Source organism: Sphaeramia orbicularis, chromosome 21, assembly GCF_902148855.1.
Source record: "Sphaeramia orbicularis chromosome 21, fSphaOr1.1, whole genome shotgun sequence".
NCBI lineage: Eukaryota > Metazoa > Chordata > Actinopteri > Kurtiformes > Apogonidae > Sphaeramia > Sphaeramia orbicularis.
In genome coordinates this window covers 38,682,995-38,696,947 of record NC_043977.1, presented here as the reverse complement: position 1 = coordinate 38,696,947, position 13,953 = coordinate 38,682,995, and the positions used below count along the sequence as shown (strand labels likewise).

General features: G+C 37.7%; 1 long non-coding RNA gene across 1 annotated transcript in view; it reads left to right on the top strand.

Moving 5' to 3' along the window:
- Window positions 1–13,697, top strand: part of LOC115412326 (uncharacterized) — a 161,018-nt gene extending 147,321 nt beyond the window's left edge. The window contains exon 3 of the long non-coding RNA XR_003934332.1: window positions 13,600–13,697. This is a non-coding gene — a long non-coding RNA (uncharacterized LOC115412326). The remainder of the gene's footprint in view (window positions 1–13,599) is intronic.
- The last annotated feature ends 256 nt before the right edge of the window (window positions 13,698–13,953 follow it).

Sequence of the window (13,953 nt, the reverse complement as noted above, 5' to 3'; positions counted from 1 at the left end):
CAAAAGTCCAAACAACTATGGGAACCTTCTCTCCAGAAGGACCGTCTCCAAAAAAGGTTCTTGTTGACATGATGGCACTGTTGGAACTTATATAAGGTCTTCGAGATAAGAAGCGTAATGAGCGTATTTTTATTAAAATAGAATGTTGGCTCAGTATACGTGATCCACTTTGTGCCACCTGACTGTAGAGGCCCAATCTAATCAGGTCACGACAGCCGGCCTACAGCTCCGGGACCAGGCCACTCCATCCTTACCTCAGCTGATATGCATGTGGTCAAGAGAAGGAAGTGGCTGAGATAACTGAGGCGTTTCTCAGTCAGACAGGCATGAGGTAAGGCATGAGGAATCTCTCACAGGGCATTACCTCAGCCAGCAGGCCTACATACGGCTGTTGAGGGTGGCTGTCTAAAAAAATAAAACCGAAAAAAGAAAAAAACACCACCCTGGAGGCGGTACCTATTTTAGGCACAGGTTCATCGTCATTAAAATTGTCTGCCGTGGAAGGAGAAAACACTGTGACTCATAATTTCACATGAGGTTGGACAGTGTAATTAAAGGCCATGCCTGCTCTTGTTCAAGCAGAGTGTGTCAATTTGTTAAGTGATCTCACACATAGTTTTCCTAGAGGCTGAAATAAGTAGCAGATTTGTTTGGGAGGACGTGTAGGAGGCTACATGTAAAGTAAGCAGAATTTATTTCATTTAAAGCCCCTTTCTTGTCTTAGGCTCGTAAACAATAATCTTTTTAAACATTTACCTGTGCGGTTTACTGGCATAGCCACAAGGAATGTTCAGAATGCACCTGAAAAAGTCAACAATAAAAGTATTTAGGAGACATTAAATTGCACACAATGACTGCCTAGTACAACAGATGCCTTTGTTGTGTGTACTCTCAGCTCACCGCAGAGGTACAGCACAGGGTACAGCAGGGATCCCATTCCAACGCTGTAATCTGAGATGAATAAAAAAGCGTAGTGGGGGGAAAAAAAGACTTTAGAGGGTGGGTAACTTCAGATGCTATCTCTATCTGTGCATCATCCGAGCCATCACAGACAATCAAAGGCTGTGTGTGGCATACTCACTCACCCTGATCTTGAGCCAAGGCGCCGCAAAATTAATTTTGATCTGAGCAATATACACAAGCCCAAGCAGTGTGTCCATCCACGCCTAAAAAGGATGCCCACCCATCCCAAGCCATCCATATCCCCTTTGGCTTTCATGCTTTTTGCCTCTGCAGTAGCTCACACAAGGCAGCTAAGGCAACAGGAATGTCAATACATGTAGCTATTTGAACTTATCTGACGTTCTTCTGTCACTGTTCATCGCCCACAGATACCAGGGATTTGTTGTTTTCCTTTTTGTTTCTTCCTCACCTCTCGGTTTTATCTGCCTTGGCAGCTGGCGCCAGGCATGTGTTTGGAAGAGTGGAGCATTGTTTTCCTTCACGCTGTCAGGGAGGCTGTTTGGACCTGAAGTCTTTCAGCCTTACGTATGTAGGTGGTGTACACACGAGCACAACCATGTATGTATTTGCTACTTTGGAGGACTTTAGGATGTAGGACTTTATTGTTATATAGTTATACCAGTCTAAAAACAGCAAAGGTTAGTAGTCTTGGATGCATGATGTTATGGCTCTGACATTTCCTCAATAAAATATTTAATCTGTATAAAATATGAACTGATGCACTTTTTTATTCTCTACTGTTATCTTAATAATAGGTGGTTCAATAAGTGACGATTGTCTCCAAATTAATGACAAATTTTAACCTAATTTTCAGAAAATCAGCAATCTTCAGGAAAATAAAAGACAAACTGATTCATGTTCTTATCCACTACTGTTACTTTAAGTGCATTACATAAGAATAAAGGTCTCTAACCCAGAATTTCATCCTTTTTGTCAAAAACCCCGAAGCTGGCTTTAGCTTTGAGTCATCTAACACCTACTCATGTAGAGAGGTGAAGTCCCTTCTCTTCCTTCTGTACCCTGTGTAACGTTATTTGATAAGATAAGATAAGATAAGATAAGATAAGATAAGATAAGATAAGATAAGATAAGCCTTTATTAGTCCCACAAGGGGAAATTCCAGATTTGGGAATTAATTGTATTAGTCAAGGATGGTGGACAGGGAACATTTTGATCCCATTTATGTTAAATTATCATTTACACAAATGGTGTTAATGTGCTGTCAATTCAAAAGATCATTTTACAAGACACCGCAGTCATAGTTAGTGGTAAACCTGTTCAAGTATCAGACATAACTGGAAAGAATACACATCCAAAAGTTACAGAAGTGATGCCATACACCTCCCTCCCTCAGATCAAGCTGAATTTTTTTTCAAATGTGTAAAACCAGAGTGATATCCTAATCCTCACTAATCCATTAGTCTTTCTATGCTCATGCACCTGCATCACTTCCCTCATGGTGAACAACTTTGAAGATGACTCCATCATAAACACAGTCCACTTGTTTACATAACAAACTGAAAAATCACTCAGGCCTCTTGGGAAATTTTGTTGTGAAGTGCATTGTGGGAATGGTGACCAAGTGAAAGCGGTTTCTCACAGATTCGGCAAGAAAACGCTACAACGTAAAATTCTACAGTTCACAAGGGTTATTTTAAAGAATGAGTATAGTCAGTGGATGGAGGTAAAGGCCACATTTGGGTTCAGCACTCAAGAAGAGACTGTGAAATGGCTGCTGTATGGAATTCCCATTCCCACAATGCACTTTGTGACCAAAATTTCTGAAAAGGCCCAAGTGACGTTTCGGTTTGTCATGTAAACCAGCGGATTGTGTTTATGATGGAGTTGTCTTCAAAGTTGTTCATCGAGAGGGAAGTGATTCAGATGCATAAGCATGGAAAGACTAACGGATTTCTGATAATTAGGATACCACTGGGGTTTTACAAATAAAAAAAAAAAAAAAAAAGAAAAAATGTGATGAAATGTTGCTTTAAGTCATTTTTTTTCCCGATTCTTCATGAAACACATAAAAACTTGAGCAGCAATTCAGTATTTGACGGTTAAAGTTGCGGGAGACTTTCGTGACCAATTTTTCATCAAATCTGTAAAACCTCAGTCATAGCCTACGTATCACAAATCTGTAAGTCTTTCTGTGATTCCTCACCTGAATCTCTTGCATTACGGTGAACTATTTCTAAGTGTCATCCACTATAAACAGACCATGTGTTTACAAACAAAGCTGGGGGGTAACTCGGGCATCTTCGGAATTTTGTCGCGACGTGCAATGTGGTAAGCGAAGGCTCGCGCAACCACCTGGCAGACACGACACAGAAAGCAGGAGCTCCCTTCCCTCTATGCCAGGGGTGTCAAACTTATTTTCTTTCAGGGGCCACTTTCAGCCCAATTTGACCTCCAGTGGGCCTGACCAGTCAAATAATAGCATAAAACCTATAAATTATGACAACACCCCATTTTTTATATGCAAAAAATAAGATTAAATTATGAAATCATTTACATTTTACAAACTATCCAAACAAAAAAGATGTGAATAACCAAAAAAAACTGAAATTTTTGAAGAAAAATAGGAAGAAATGATAAGAAAAATTTGATCAATATTATGCCTCAACTTATGATTTATACATGTGGATTACAGATCAGACCTACCAAGACACATAACAGGCAGAATATTGTTAAAATTACATGTATTTTTCTTTAGACATTTCAGGTTGTTCATATTTGTTCAAGTTATTGACGTTTTATAATTAAAGGATATCAGAGTTTAATGTTCTCTGCAATAAATCAATTATAGGCATAACGTCATATAATATTTTTCCACATTAAACCACGAAGAACATTTGGAGTCATTATTTCTAGGTTATTATGCTATTATTTTCAAGTTCAACACCCTTGACTGTTACTATCTTCTGCACTTTGCAAAGTCATCCCGTGGGCCGGATTGGAACCTTTGACGGGCCGGTTTTGGCCCCCGGGCCGCATGTTTGACACCTGTGCTCTGTGCATATTCCTCCACCGTTTCCGCATTTCAGCCGTTTCCGTGTCGTGTTTGTTTCATCCATATAATATCATATGGTTGCAGTGCCTCCTTTTCCCACAATGCACGTCGTGACAAAATTCCAAAGATGCCCGAGTTACCTCCTGGCTCTGTTTGTAAACACATGGTTTGTTTATAGTGGACGACACTTCAAAATACTTCACCGTAATGCAAGCGATTCAGGTGAGGAATCACAGAAAGACTTACAGATTCATGATACTTAGGCTGTGACTGAGGTTTTACAGATTTGATGAAAAATTGGTCACAAAAGTCTCCCGCACCTTTAAGGCAAAAAAAATCATTTTTATGAAATTACTGATATTATTTTAGGAAGGTGATGTTTGATGAGAGATGCAGTCCACTGAGCTATTTTACACACGGCTAAATGTTAGCTGCAACTTTCCTGACTTAAAAAATTCTGTGTTAAATTTACAAACATGTGTAAGTAATGGCACAATTCAGACAGTAACAAAGAACTGAACGCTCTTCATATTTCTTTCTGAAGTTTGGTCCCGTGGGACACATCGGAAGGGGTGGGACATCACCTCTGCAAAGCCTTTGTCTAACATTTGTTCCTGCAGCTCTTCATACTTGGTGGTGGTTCACTGCTGGTATTGATGTTTGCTCACTGTATTCATTCAGGATACATTGATGTCTCCTTATCTGTCCACACATGCCTGATGTTCTCATCTGCTGCCATTTTTGTCTTTGCTGATGTTGTAGCACGAGAATCATTGCAGTAACATGTATGATTTATGTGCGAAGATCAAGTGCACTAACCTTTTATACCTTTACCATTTTCTCCAGACACATTTATACACTTTTACATTTTAATTTCTTTCCTCTGGCTACAATTAAATTAATATAATCATTACATTATATTTTTCTCTTGGAATATAATAGCTCTCATAACTGTGTTTCTTGTAAAATTTATTACTTTTCGCCAAATTTACAACTTTATTCTCAAAATGTTACAACTGTTTTTCTCCGAACATAATGACTTTATCCACATTAAAACACAATAAGCCGCTTTAAACAGTCATGAATTGCCACATTAAAACACAAGAGCATCAGTTGTTTTTCCATTATTGAAACATCTGTCAACAGCTCCTTTGTTGTATTTATTCCAGACCAAAAGGACTTTCCCATGAGGTCATACAAAGACACGCACAGTCTCTCTCACAGCCGGGGATGTTAGTGCACATAGTAATTTCTGCAACCACAGCTCTGAAGAAAACAAGGTGAAATTCATATGAAATAACCTAGAAAGAGATTAAAATATGTCAAGTAAAGGCCAACTGGAGGACACGGATGCTACACGCAGCACTTTTTTTTTTTTTTTTCGCTCTATAATGCTTTTATTCACACAAAAACATCCTCACATCAGTGCATTTGTGTCCTTTATAGTGGTCAGTGTGGCTTCATCCGACCGCTCTTACCACAGAACATCCACACAGCTCCTATTCTTCAGATATGCTTTCTTTCCAAACAAAGGTTTTTCTTTTCTTTTGATGCCAGAGTTTGTCTGAGTCTTCTTCACTTTGACTCCACCACCTCCTCCCAGGCCCTCCCTTCCCTGCATATTTTGGTGTTGTGTTTTTGGTATGCTCATGAAAAGGCCCGCAAAGACGGGACAATAGGGCACCTGCCAGAATAATGAGCCCTCAGAGAGAAATGCAGCTGGGGCCGAGAGTCATACCTGGGACTCTGATGATGGCCCCGCTTTAAAGTGGTCAGAGATGATCCTCAGCCACACCTTATATCCCCCTGGCTGGAATTTCCCCTCTGACACGCACACACAAACCAGTCATGCCTGTATAAAAGCACATATGCATTCTCCCTCCTCAAGGAAAACAGCTGAACGCTTATTTCTTTTCTTTTTTTTTTTTCTTCCCCATGTGTCATGTTTATTACAAAGGAGTATTAGTATTTATCTTTCCCTGTGAGTATGTTCATTCACACCGGCTGCCAGCCTATCAGCTCGGCCTCTATCACGCACTACGTCACTTGAATGTGGACAGAAACTATGCTCCTCGGAAACAAAAGCCAGACTGTTTACATACTCCTTCTACATTTAGTCACCAGGATTCCTTTCCCTTTTAAAGGTTGTAAAAAAATTCCCCCATCAGTCCAAAATACCAGCAGGGAGCTAAATTTAGCTCATCCGCAAGTCCAAACAACAGCAAGATGTCCAAAGGCGTGGATGGTGTGGAACAAGGCTTGGAAGAATGAGTGGACGTAGACTGATTATAGAGCCACATGATGTGTTGAGATCAAGCAGGTTAGGAGCAGTGTTTACAGACTGTTTCAGGTGAAAAAATGGAATTTGTGATCGTTCGAATTCAACATATCAGCTGTGGTTTATCAAACAGCAAATAAGTGCAATAGAAATGGATCTAGTTGAAAAATGAGACCACAGTGGAGCAATAAGTAATTGGAAATATCACAATAGATGGGAAATAGACAACAAACAAACAAAAAAATCACCTATGAAGAGCTGAAGAAACAAAAGCTTAGATTAACTATTGCAAATTCTGAGAAACAAATCTAAGAAAAATTGGGGTAGGACCATATATGTACTTTTCGGACAAAGTATTGTTTAAGTGTCATTTTTTGGTTGATTTATTGATTTATTTCAGTGGTGTAGTCGTCCCTGGAGAAGTGGGCATACTCTCAATTTTTGCCTTTTTTTTTTTTTTTTTTTAAAGTACTCCAGAAAAACTTCCTGTTTGAGAAACAGTGACATGTCAGACTACTCTGTTTACCCAAAAATCTGTCACTAGTATTTGCTAACTATTATGAAATTATCACGACTTGATTAGGAGCAGTTTGTAGGTCTTTCTGGTCACAAAAGCAGCTGCATGAATGTAAATGTATTCAACATGATGCAAACACTGGATAATGTTAGCCTTTCAAAACGTTAGCCTTTCATAATGTTAGCCTACTCACACAGTTTAACTTTTGGCGACAAAATCTCTTCTCTAAATGTGCAGTCATATGACCAGTAGTTTAAAACAGTCACTCATTTGGAAACCACCTTAAAACTTACCTCAGAATTATGTATTCCATGAAAGTAGGTTCTCTCAATATGTGTCACTCATGTGAAATACATTTATTCTGTCTTTCTCAATCACATTTCTTTTAACGAGACATGCAGTGACCTGTCAATCAACTGGGGTGGCACTGGCAGCTGAGGTGTCCAAACAGGTTCCAGAGGGGGCCCGCAATAGTTAGCAATATTTTCTTCGACATGACCTGCCCTACTCTGCCTCTGATTGGCTCATCAGTCCTTGTGCCTAAAGTTAACCAATCTAATCAGTGAAGGCAGCGAATACTAGCCAATTAGAGGCAGAGTAGGGCGGGTCATGGCTTCACCATCCTAGGGAAAAAAATGGGCAATTTAGCCCAGATACTACTGAATAGTGCGCATCAGGGGGATTTAGAAGTGGGTATACCTAATGATGACTGAAAAATAAGTAGGTATACGGTGTGTACCCTGGACTACATCACTGATTTATTTCCATATATTGGAGTGTCCTTTTAAATCTGGAATTTCTTTTGCCTACATGTATTCAAAATAAAATCTATTTATGGCTGTAATTATGATCCACACCCGGTGTTTCATATGGGAGGCTAAAGCTAAAATCAGAGTCAAGTTTTTGATCAAATACCTTCATCCTTTAGCTCAGGGGAGTCCAACTCATTTTATTTCGGGGACCAGATTCAGCTAAATTTGATCTGAAGTGGGCCGGACCAGTAAATAATGACATAATAAAATATAAATAATGTCAACTCCAAACTTTTCTCTATGTTTTAGAGTGAAAAAAGTTAATTTACATTATGAACAGGTTTAAGTCTACAAACTATCCTTTCAAAAGATGTGAATAACATGAACAAACTGAAAAAAATAAGTGTAATTTTAACAATATTCTGCCTTTGTTTATCATTTACACATGTACATGATAACATACAGATCACAGTAGATCTACAAATACACAAAATATTTAATAACAGGCAGAATATTGTTAAAATTGTACTTGCTTCTCTTAAGACATTTCAATTTCAATTTATTCGCATTTTTTTGCAAAATTATATTTTGTTTAAGTGTAAATACATGAAAATATTTACATTTACAAAGAGAAACATTTGGAGTTGTCATTATTTTTATGTTATTATGATAGTATTTTACTGGTTCTGACCCACTCGAGATTGAATTAGTCTGAATGGGGAACCTGAACTAAAAGAATTGTTAATATGTTCAGTGTAATTTTTGCATTTCACAAATTCATCCCAAAGGCCAAATTGGACCCTTTTGCGGGCCGGATTTGGCCCCCGGGCCACATGTTTGACACTTGTGCTTTAGCTCCTCAATCAGCAGCTTAGTTAGCGTGTTACTGTTTAGAATACTACATCTAACTGGCAGAGCTTAAAAGTGCAGGAGACTTTCGTGACCAATTTTTCATCAAATCTGTCATCCACCATAAACAAAACTATGTGTTTACATTCAGAGCTGGGAGGTAACTCGGGCATCTTCAGAATTTTTTGTCGCGACGTGTATTGTGGGAAATGGAGGCTCGTGCTGCCGCTGCAGGGAGGTTTGCACAGCCACCTGCAGCGGCAGTGCAAGCCTCTGTTTCCCACAATACACGTCGCGACAAAAAATTCCAGAGATGCCCGAGTTACCTCCCGGCTCTGAATGTAAACACATGGTTTTGTTTATAGTTGATGGCACTGCAAAATTGTTCACCGTAATGCAAGAGATTCAGGTGAGTAATCACAGAAAGACTTACAGATTCGTGATACTTAGGCTATGACTGAGGTTTTACAGATGTGATGAAAAATTGGTCACAAAAGTCTCCCGCATCTTTAACCCTTTCATGCATGAATTATGAGAACCTTAGTCAAGATAGGAGGGGTTTTATTCCTCTTTAGGCGTGAAAAAAACAATGCGATTGAAATTTTTTTATGAACCTATTTTTCATGGAGTTACAAAAATGTCCCCTCAGCTGGACACTATGCATTTAATTTTTGAAGCAAAGAAACATTGAAAACCCATCAGAAAGTGATATACTGTGTGAAAACTATGAAATAAAAACATTTTTCAAGCAGCTAATCTGATGTTTTCTCACTTTTTACCATACTCTATTACTAGTTATTACTCACTTCATGGAGATAATATGAAAAAAAATAATTTTTCATTAAGAAAAATGTTAATTACAGTCTAACAACAATTAGCCATCGATTTACACTCAAACATGTTACTGCAGATCAGATTTATCAAGAACAGCAAAGTTATAGTCATGGTATGAATTGCAGTGTATGAGATGGTGCATAAGTGTCCACTGTGTTAGTTGATATGCACAGAAATCAACAAAACCCATGAAAATACAAGAGAACAGCTGTAGAATAGCTGTCCACTGTAGTGACCAGTATGCATGAAAGGGTTAAACATATAATGATGAACCAACTCCTAAGAGTGCATGATGGAAGAAACATTTCATCATTTGATGTCTTTGGTCCCTAAAGTGTCTCTAAAGTGTTGGGAAAATAAACGGCATCATTACAAAGTAGCAAATACTCTACTAGTCCCACTTTTTTGGAAGGTGTTGCAAGAATCGAAGTGGAAACGATACATTTCAGGCAAGGTTTTTAATGTCATACATGTAAATATGTTTATTAACCTGTGTTTTCATACTGTTCCACATTTTCTGGATTGGTGGTTGTATATGACATACTCACACCTCTATATAGTCTGATGTTCACATGTGTGTTAACTATAAGGTGATGTATTATTATTACATATCTGCATATTCTGGATATATGAGCATATAAGTGTGTATATGAACATATATTTTATATCAATATATTTTTATGGACTAAATGTATGATACTATAGACACATTGTTTTTACTTCAAGATTTAATTTGATAACATTTCATCTGTCACAGCATTTCATCTCGATGCATCGCTTGCTCACTTTTCCATGTTCCTGCACCACAGTTGGATATAGTTGGATACAGTTGTGCATTTATCTGAACTCATGTATTGATAAAGTCCTTTCAGAAATCATTGAATCCTTCTTTACATGGTTCTATTGTCTTTCTGACCCATCTCAGTATGCACACTTTACAAGAATTTATCATAAATCCTCTTTTACGAGTAGAAATGTTCGTGTGTGCATCACTGTGCATCTTTGCACTGAGGAATTTCCAAACCTCTAGCACGTGACATAAATGAAAAGCAGCTCCAGGAAACGGTGCAGCTGTAAGAGGCATTTGTGGTAAAACTTTGCTAAATGTTGTATGAAAGTTCTACTAAAATCAAGCAATTTGAAAAACCAAGCAGTAATTCAGACATGTTCGTCCTTATAGCGTTTATAACTTTTTATAGCTGTTATGAGTGTAAATCTTTGCTTTTCTTTGGCTACATTGAACATCTTGTCTTGCTCACCTAAAAACAACAACAACCCCCCTAAAATAAACTCTCACAGAGCAGCCTACATTATTGCATTGGTGTGGGTGAGCAGGGCATTCTTTCAAGCTTGAGCCACTAGTCAATATGAACTAAGTCCTTAACTTAGGCGTAGGTTTGAGGACCTGAATTTGATCTCACATAGAGTCCTTTAGTTCTCTTGTACACACACCAGGCTCTGCTGCTTAACAATGGTGTTTTCTAGTTAACAGTTTCTAGTTATAAATACCACTTAACCTGTTTAGTATTTATACACAGTATTTTTTTGCACTCTTTTTTTTGTACAAAATGACTCATGGATTAATTGACTAGTGGTTGGCTAAGGTGGTTATTTAAGAGTTGACAATAAATGATTAATTGAATAATCGCTGCAGCTCTACATTTTTGCCAAATAAAATTACGTTGTATAAATTTTAGAATTATTAGAGCTGAAGAAGTCTCTTGGATGAGAGATGAAATGTTTTCAAAAGAGCTAAACCAGTCCTGTTGAACCAAGAAGAACTAACAAGAAGAACAATAACCTGGACAAATGAGAACCTACACACACATTATATGAATATTTCACATTTAAACGCTGTTTTTAATGAAGACACCACAGTGCAAAAGACTTATCTTTTCATCAAAAAGAAAAGGAACTGGAATAGAATAGAATAGAATAGAATAGAATAGAATAGAATAGAATAGAATAGAATAGAATAGAATAGAACAGAATAGCCTTTATTGTCATTGTATGTTCAATGAAAGGATTTGTCATGTATTTAACCACCCTACCTGTCTGAAAATACCTGTGACTGGACAAAATCTGCATCACAGAGTACATTTTTCTACAGCACATGGAAGTCCTGTGTCTTCTCAGGTCACTTGAATTACAATAAACTGAATGTGAATTTTTTGCACTGCAGCTTTGAGTCCCCAAGTTCAGAATTTTTGATAGAATGCTTGTTACACTTGATAAAATGATGGTGGTAGTTGGTAGAACACATATAAGCATGCTTAAGTTGATTTTAGTTTGTTGTACAAAATGTCACAAATTGGGGAAAATGTCAAGATGATGTTTACATTTTTTTTTGTTTGTGCCACAGAGAAGGAAAGAAACCAGGAAATATTCATATGTAAGAAACTGGAATTAAAAAAAAAAAAAAAAAAAGAAGAAGAAATCTGACTTTTGCCAGTGAATTCCACATCAAAATAGCTGGAAATTTCATAAATACTTGATGATTGATAATAAGATAATGGTCTCAACCCCAAATTTTTGCTAACCAACTTTAAGTGTTCAGCTGAGCCCAGACACATAAATTCTAAAGACCTGTGTTTTCTTCATAAGAGAAGAATCTGTAATGCAGCCTTCATCACCTCCAGCCTTTCCCAGGATCACTGCACTCCACTCCTCGACTGGAGGTGAGCGCTGGTGATCCTTGAGCCAGCGCTAGCCACCGTAGACAACACAAACGAGGGCTTTGTGGCTCCAGAGTGTGCCTTCAGTGCTCTGGGAGTCAGGAGGTCAGGATGGTGGAAGGTGGGGTGAGGAGGTGACGGGGTTTAGAAGCTGATGGGGAGACAGAGTTTGAGGGGGAGGCTGAGTCTCGTGACAAGGCTCTAGTTGTTTTGCTAAAATGTGGAGGAACAACCCTGACATTATGACATTGTGGACTCGCATAAATACACACACTGCGTAGTGTGCCACGTTGACCCCGTCACCTTCGTCAGTGCTGCATTCAGGAGGGAGAAAGTCAAGGAGAAAATAGAATTACTGACAGCAGCGGCATAGACCCAATGGTGCTGGTGTCAGTCAACTTGAATCTGTCTGTCAGCGTCCAGCCAGAATTAGCCTCTGAGGCCATGTTAAACATGCATTTACATAGCCCCTAATATCAGAGGAACTGGGGCTGCACAATATTCCATTTCGGCTAAAATTTTCTAAGGGGGTCAAATGAGTGGCCATTTCTGTCAAAAAAAAAAAAAAAAAAGTTGTAAGAAATGCATAGAACTGTGTTGAAATAATGCTAATACATTTGTGCACAGACTACTGATATTATTTGACAGTGGAAGCTATATTTTCAGAAATATTGGATTTTGAATAGCACGTGTATGTGAAAACTTTTGCTGGTGGACGGACGTGACATTACCCATGATGATCTGGTCAGTACCAGTACTTTATTAGGAATAAACTTATATACTTACTATTGCTAATTCTCCTCTTTTTCATAAATGTTAGTATTGTGGATCTAAAACAATAACAGCTGACACAAAAACACAAAATGTGGCAGTGGACGGATGTGACATGGTTGTTACAGATCCCATCATACTGATGCTCGGCAGCCATGTCACCGTTTCCACAAATGATCCAAAAACTAGTATCATAATTATTTATTGTATAGTTTATCATCATACTAAAGAGTAAATAAGAATATAGAATTGTTATTTCTTTATAAAAATGCTTATTATTAGAAAACTGTTGATTTAAACAGTGACATGTGACATTCTTAATGTATATATTGGTGTAACATAAGCAGGATGGACCAGCACCATACTCCATATTGAACCTGTAAAAATAAAACATGTGATATGTAGGATAGAATCTTTTAAGAAAAATTGGGGAATCTAAAAGAATAGAATATTTGTTTTTTCAGGTAAATTCAGTTCAAATATAACTTGGCCATTTGTGACATAAAAATATAGCATTAATTGTGATGAAACTGGACATTTTTGACCTGAAAACATAGTTCATATGACCATCAACATGTTGAACAGAACTGAAATCCTGTAAATTTGCAGAACTTGCATTTACCAACACAAAGTTCCTTTGGGGATTCACTTATATTGATTTCTTATGCACAAAGACATAAATAAGACCTCTAAGCAAATTTTAGCCGATTTCAACAGTGTCATCTAGATGTACATGTACAGCAGTTGGTCACAGGATGTGTAATATCAGGTTAGGTCAATTAATGTATGTACATCATTCTACAACTTATTCATTGGTTGGTGCTAAAGAAAAACTTTAAATTCTAGAATAAAAGTATGTGATAGAACATGATTTACTTGCATTTAAGTGTTTGTGAACAGTTTGTTATGAGACAGTACTCCGCACAGTTATTCATGTTATTCTTCAGTTATTCTCCACAGCCTGAAAACTTACAAGGAATGGAAGAAAAACACACAACTGGAAGATTTGGCAAAAGACAAGTCAAAGCTACACGATGAAATCAGACCAAAAAAAAATAATCCCAATTTTTATAATACACATGTTCCAATCAATGGACTTACTATAAGGATGGACGTTGTGACATTTCTTGATGCCATTATGGAAAAATGAAGCCCCTGTTCTGAAGAATCTGGTACAGCTGTCAGTCATGTTTCAGTGGTTCCTAACCTTTTTTGGCTCGTGACCCCATTTTAACATCACAAATTTCTGGTGACCCCAGACATTCAAAACGGAGACATTTGTTTTTGCTAAAATTAATTAT